We start from the raw sequence: 6,000 nt of genomic DNA, 5'->3' as shown, positions 1-6,000 counted from the left end.
CAGCCCCGGGAGCAGGCCCCAGGCCCAGGCCCCAGGCCCCAGGCCCCAGGCCCCAGGAGCCCTGGGCAGCTCCCATTCCGGTCTCTGAGGAGCCTGGGGCCAGGCCACTGCTGAAGGGGAGGGGATGGCGTTGTTGCAGACCCCAGTGTGCCTCGGGGCAGTTTCCAGAAGGAAGCGTGGGGAGGACATCTCCAGGGGAGCAGCTGGGGCACCCTGCTGCCCGGGGACCTGCCTGCGTCCGGTGGGCACCTGAGCTGAGGGCAGTTCCACGGGCCCCTGGTGAGAGGGGCTGGAGCAGCAGTGTGACTGGAGCCGGAGGCAGAGCAGGGTGTCACGGGGGACACAGGGTGTCACTGGGGACAGTCAGCCTGCAGGGCAGGGCAGGGGCGCCCAGCCTCGGACACTCAGGGTGGCCCGGGGGTGAGCTGGCACTTGCAGGGGGTCGTCTTGTGTCCTGTGTCCACACGGCCTGGGCCTGGAATTCGGCCTGTCCCAGCGCCCTGGATGGCCACATGTGTTTGAGTCACAACTGCAGTTTCAGGGAATCGGCAGCTGGGCCCCTGCCCTCACCCGCCCCCCACAGCCTCTGAAGGCGTCATCCTGGCAGAACGCAGAAGGGCATTCTGGGGACTGTGGCCTAGCAACCCCACGGCCCCAGGGTCCGGCAGAGGCATGGGGTCCCTCTGCTGTGCTTTGGGGGCTGACTGTGAGGAGGTCCCGCCCCGGTAGGGGCTCTTCCGAGAAGCCCAGCCCCCCTCAAAGATAAGGAGCTGGGCAGGCTTCCCTGCCCCTGATGGATGGACCGCAGGTCCCCGCTGTCCGGGAAGAGGCTGGCTGGGACTTGGTTTGGACATCTAGGAGAGCCGAGAGGGCGGCTGGGTGTCAGGGTCAGGGCCGGTCAGGGTCAGAGCCGGCCTCAGTCTGGGACGCTCGCAGACTCCATTTCCCGCACTGCTCATCCCGCCCCCTGCCCAGCCCTCCCGGGCTCTAGGTCACCGGCTTCTGGGATCCTGGGAGTGGTGGCCATGGGAACGGGGGGGGGGGGGCCTAGGCAGAGAGAGTGGCTCACTACATGAATGCACCCCTGCCCCCCCAAGGGACGTCTGGTGGCCCAGCCTGGCGGGCAGGGGGTGGCCCCAGTAGGTCTCGTGAGCCACGGCTCTGTAGCAGGTCTGGGCAAAGTGGCCCTGCGGCTGGCCCCCCTCCCCGCGGATGTGACGCCTTTCGGGGCCGAGAACAAAGTGCTTCGTCTGTCCTGTCTGTGGGATGGGCCCCGGAGAGCCCCGGCGTGCAGGGCGCTCCAGGGCACGCATCCCCCACTGGTGAGTCCACGCTTGCCGCTGCTGGACTCTGAGTCCCTTGGGGGTGGGCGTGAGGCTGGGGCTCACGGAGGCCCCTCCCTCCAGCTGCACCCCGAGCCTCCCGGCCCGGAGTCCTCCCCGCCCCTCATCTTCCTGTCCCCCCACACTGCCTCCCCCTGCTCTGCCTGCTGCCTCGCCTGCGTCCAAGCCCAGATCGGATGCATCTGAGTCAAGAGCTCTGAGCTCGGGGTCCGGCCTCCAAAGGCGAGGGGCGTGGGCTTCACTCCAGAGACCCCCTGGCTTTGAAGGTGTTCCCCGATGGTCTTAGAGTGAGGGGCTCACATGAAGCACCCCCACATCCAAGGGTTGCCAGCCCTACCCCTCTGTCAGGGCAGCCCCCACCCAGGTGAGGCATGGGGAGCCCCTCACAGGCTCGGAGAGCCCCCCACGGGCCCACAGCATCTCCTGAGGTGAGGAGGCTGCCGGATGCCCGAGAGGCCCCGGGGCCCAGCCCAGTGCCTCCTCTGGTCAGCCCCAGGCACCTCCTGCTTCGGTTTCCCCACACCACCCAGAGGTGGGGTGGGGAGGGAGGGACCGTCAGGCAATTACAGCCCCCTGTAGCTTCTATCCCGGGTCAAGGGCAGCGCCCCATTGTGGGGCCTCCCACCGCTCCTCCTGGCTGGCTGGCCTGGCCTCAGACCCGCAGGCCTGGGGGGCGCCCTCCCCTCTGGCCTCCGGGAGGCTGAGCTGCAGCCGACTTGGCCTTTGCTTCGTCGGAAGCTGTGGCCCCGCTGGAGAGGAGCAGCCAGCCTGGCCTCCGGGAAGGGTTCCTGGGGCCGGGTCACAGACGGGGTCACAGACGGGGCATGCTGCCCTCCACACAGGCCCTCTCCCAGGGCTGCCGTCCACTCCGTCTCCGCTGGGCCTGACCCTGTGGTCTGGGAGGCGACAGACTTGAGAAAGAACCCAGGGCCCTTGACCTGGAAGGTGTCTGGGAGAGACTGCAGGTGGGACAGGAGGTGGTGACAGAGTCCCAGACCCACGGAGCCCAGGATGCTGGCGTGCACTCCGGGGGACTGTGGGCTCCTCACCCACTGCCGGGGGCCACATCCCGCCTGTCCCTGGCCTCATCCTTGGGGGCACTGCCACTTCTCTGAGCTTTCCTCGGCTGTAACTCGGGCGGTAGCGGCACCCTGTCCAGGGCTGTTGGAGGACTGAGTCTGCCTGCAGCCAGACGTCAGGGCCCACTGAGCACAGAGCCCGAGATCTCAGGGGCACGGGTGGGCTGAGTGCCCATCTGCATGCTTGAATTTGTTCACAGCACACTCGGATGTCAGGGCCATTTCTGAAAAAGTGAGGCTGTGGCTTTGAACGGGCCAGGAACCGATGCCCGTGTGTTGCTGGGGTGGTGAAAGGTAAACCGGAAATCCCCCAAAGCAGCCGGAAGCTCTCTGTCCGTCACACGCCAAAGGGGTGGCAGCTGGCCACCTGGCGGGGGGCCAGAGCGGAGACCGAGTCAGGGGGACGGGGTCCAAGCATGGCTCCTGTTGGGCGGGCGCGACACTGAGCGCTAAGCAGAGAGGCTGTGGAGGGCATGGGGCTTGGGCCAGGCCTTGGAATGGGAGCCATGGGTGCAGGAGCAGAGCCCGAGGGCACCCCGACCTCATCCACACAGCCCTGCCCGCCCCCAGGTGTGAAGCCTGTCTGTGGGTGCGGTCTGCCTCGGACAGGAGACCAGACGGTCTCCTGGTCCCAACCAGGAATCGAACCAGTGACCCTTTGGTTCACAGTCCTGTGCTCAATCCACTGAGACACACCGGCCAGGGTAAGAGGGCGTTTTTTTGTTTTATTTTTTTAATTGATTATGCTGTTATAGGTATCCTGATTTCCCCCTTTCTCCCCTCCACTCTGCACCCCGACTCCCTCAGGCCATCCCCCACCCTTGTTTGTGTCCCTGGGTCACACATGCAAGTTCTTCGGCTTCTCCATTTCCTGCGCTGTGCTTGACATCCCCAGGCTGTTCTGTGACTACCTACCTGTACTTCTTAGTCCCCCACCTCCTCACCCATCCCCCACACCCCCTCCCATCTACCAGCTATCAGAACGCTCTCCAGATCCATGATTCTGTCTGTTAGTCTTGTTTGCTTAGTTTGTTTTTAGATTCAATTGTTGATAGATTTGTATTTATTACCACTTTGTTGTGCATAGTTTTGATCTTCTTTTCATTAAATAAATCCCTTTAGCATTTCATGTAATACTGGTTGGTGGTGATGAACTCCTTTACTTCTTTCTTGTCTGGGGAGCTCTTTCTCTGCCCTTCGATGCTGAACAACAGCTCTGCTGGGTAGAGCAACCTTGGCTGTGGGTCCCTGCTTCTCATGACCTTGAATGTTTCTCGCCAGTCCCTTCTAGCTGCAAAGTTTCTATTGAGAAAGCAGCTGACAGTCTTATGGGAATTCTGAAAGTAACTAACTGCTTTTCTTTTGCTGCTTTTAAGGTTCTCTCTTTATCTTTACTCTCTGGCATATTAACTATGATGTGTCCTGGAGTGACCCCTTTGCATCCATCTTGTTTGGGACTCTGCTTCCCGGACTTACATGTCTATTTCCTTCACCAAATTATGGAAGTTTTCTTTCATTCTTTTTTCAGATAGATTTCCAATTTCTTTCTCTTTCTTCTCCTTCTGGCACCCCATTAGGTGAATGTTGGAATGATTGAAGTTGTCCCAGAGACTGCTGACACTCTCCTCATTTATTGTTCTGATGGGTTTTTTGTTCCTTATGTTCCAAGTCATTGATTGGATTCTCGGCTCCATCCACTCTACTGATGTTTCCCTGTAAATTGTTCTTTATTTCAGTTAGTGTATCCTTCATTTCTGACCGGGTCTTTTCTGTGCTGCTGGGGTCCTCACTGAGTTCCTCGAGCATCCTGATCACCAGTGTGTGGAACTCTGTGTCTGATTGGTTGCTTATCTCTATTTTGTTTAGCTGTTTTTCTGGAGATTTGATCTGTTCTTTCATTGGGGCCATGTTTCTTTGTCCCCTCATTTTGGCAGCCTCCCTGTGTTTGTTTCTTTGTTTTGGGCAGAGCTGCTTTGACTCTGTGTCTTGGTAGCGTGACCCAATGCAGTAGGTGTCCTGTGGGGTCCAGTGGCACAGCCTCCCGGATCGTCCAGCTGAATATTCCAGGTGCGCCCTTCGTGTGCGCTGAGTACACCCTCCTCTTGTAGTTGAGCCTTGGTTGCTGTTGGCAGGTCAATGGGAGGGAGTTACCCAGGCCGGTCAGCTACAAGGACTAGCTGTGACCACTGACCACCAGGCTCTGCTCTCCAGGGAGGATCAGCTGTGCAGGGGCAGGGTGGGGGTGCTCCAGTGTGGTCTGTAGCAGCACACTGGGTGTGCTGGCCCTGGGGTTTCCCGGGTGGCTCAGGCCGAGGTCAGCCCCCACCTGTGTTCTGCCTGGGGCCCCCTGCCTGAGCTACAGAGCAATCTGAGATGGCTGCTCCTTGTGCTGGGCCTGGGATTCCCAGGGGAAGCCAAGCTGTGAATCTGGGCTGGCTGCTGCCATGCTGGGCCTGGGGCTCGGTGAGGCCCGCTGTGCTGGATTGAGAGGATGTAGGAAGTTCTGCCACTTGAGCCGAGACCATTCATATGGAAAAGCAGCCTGGGTGGGCCTGTGAGTTGGTGGGCCCGTCTCCAGGGATCTCCAAGGCCGGTCACACAGAGTTAGCCAGGTTGATGGAGTCTCAGATTGTCAGCTCTGTGGGGGAAAAGTTTAGAAAAGGGACAATGGCCTCTGCTGACCTTGCTGCCAGACACCTCCGCCTCCCCCTCATGCCACTGGTGCCCCTCAAGCTGCCACCCTGCTGCTGGAGCCCAGAGGGCTGGGTCTGAGTAGGTGCGTCCTTGTGTGGGTTCTGGAAGAGGAACTGCTTGGGGCTCCAGGAGTTCCTTCCACCGACTCAATCCCTGCTGGTTTTTGCAGCCAGAAGTTGTGGGGACTTACCTTCCTGGCAGTGGATCCCTGGGCTGGGGGGCCTGGTGTGCGGCTGGGGAACCTCACCCCTGAGATCTCCCTGGAGTGTTTATCCACCACATGTGGGTGTGGGACCAGCGCGTTCGGAATCTGCCCCTCCTACCAGTCTGGATGGATGTGGTTTCTCTAATTCCGCGGTTGTCAGTCTTCCATTCAACTCCATTTCTGACGGTTCTGAGTGATGGTTGTCCTGTATTTTAGTTGTAATTTTGATGCAGTTGTGGGAAGGGGCACGCCGTGTCTGCCTGCGCTGCCATCTTGACCAGAAGTCCTGGGAAATTTTGAAACTGGGATTTGAACTAAGGGTGAACATGACTTGGCCCCAGCATCCCGCTGGGCACAGGTTGGTAGAGCGGTGGTTCTCAGCTGAGGGACATCTCAGACCCCAGTGGCCCACGTGCAGGACTCGAGACAGGTTTTCTTCCCCATGTCACCACGCTTCCGAGCCAGTGGGAGGGAGCCACAGTGTGGTATTCCAGAAACGGCAAAGCCCCTCCCCCTGTGCCACCCTCTCCAGCTGCGCCCACCCCTTAGGAGAAGGCCAACACACTGCCCGACGCCACAGAGGACGCCTGGTTTGGGGGGGCCTCCCGAGAAGCTTCCACATTTTTCTGTTTAGGACTGGAGCTGTTCTCTCCCCTGGAGGGCAGGCGGGGGCAGGGCC

The sequence above is a fragment of the Sturnira hondurensis genome, unplaced genomic scaffold (genome assembly GCF_014824575.4).
Source record: "Sturnira hondurensis isolate 20B ecotype Veracruz unplaced genomic scaffold, ASM1482457v3 Scaffold0022908, whole genome shotgun sequence".
Classification (NCBI taxonomy): Eukaryota; Metazoa; Chordata; class Mammalia; order Chiroptera; family Phyllostomidae; genus Sturnira; species Sturnira hondurensis.
The sequence above is the reverse complement of the archived record's forward strand: the minus strand, read 5'-3'. Positions refer to the sequence as shown.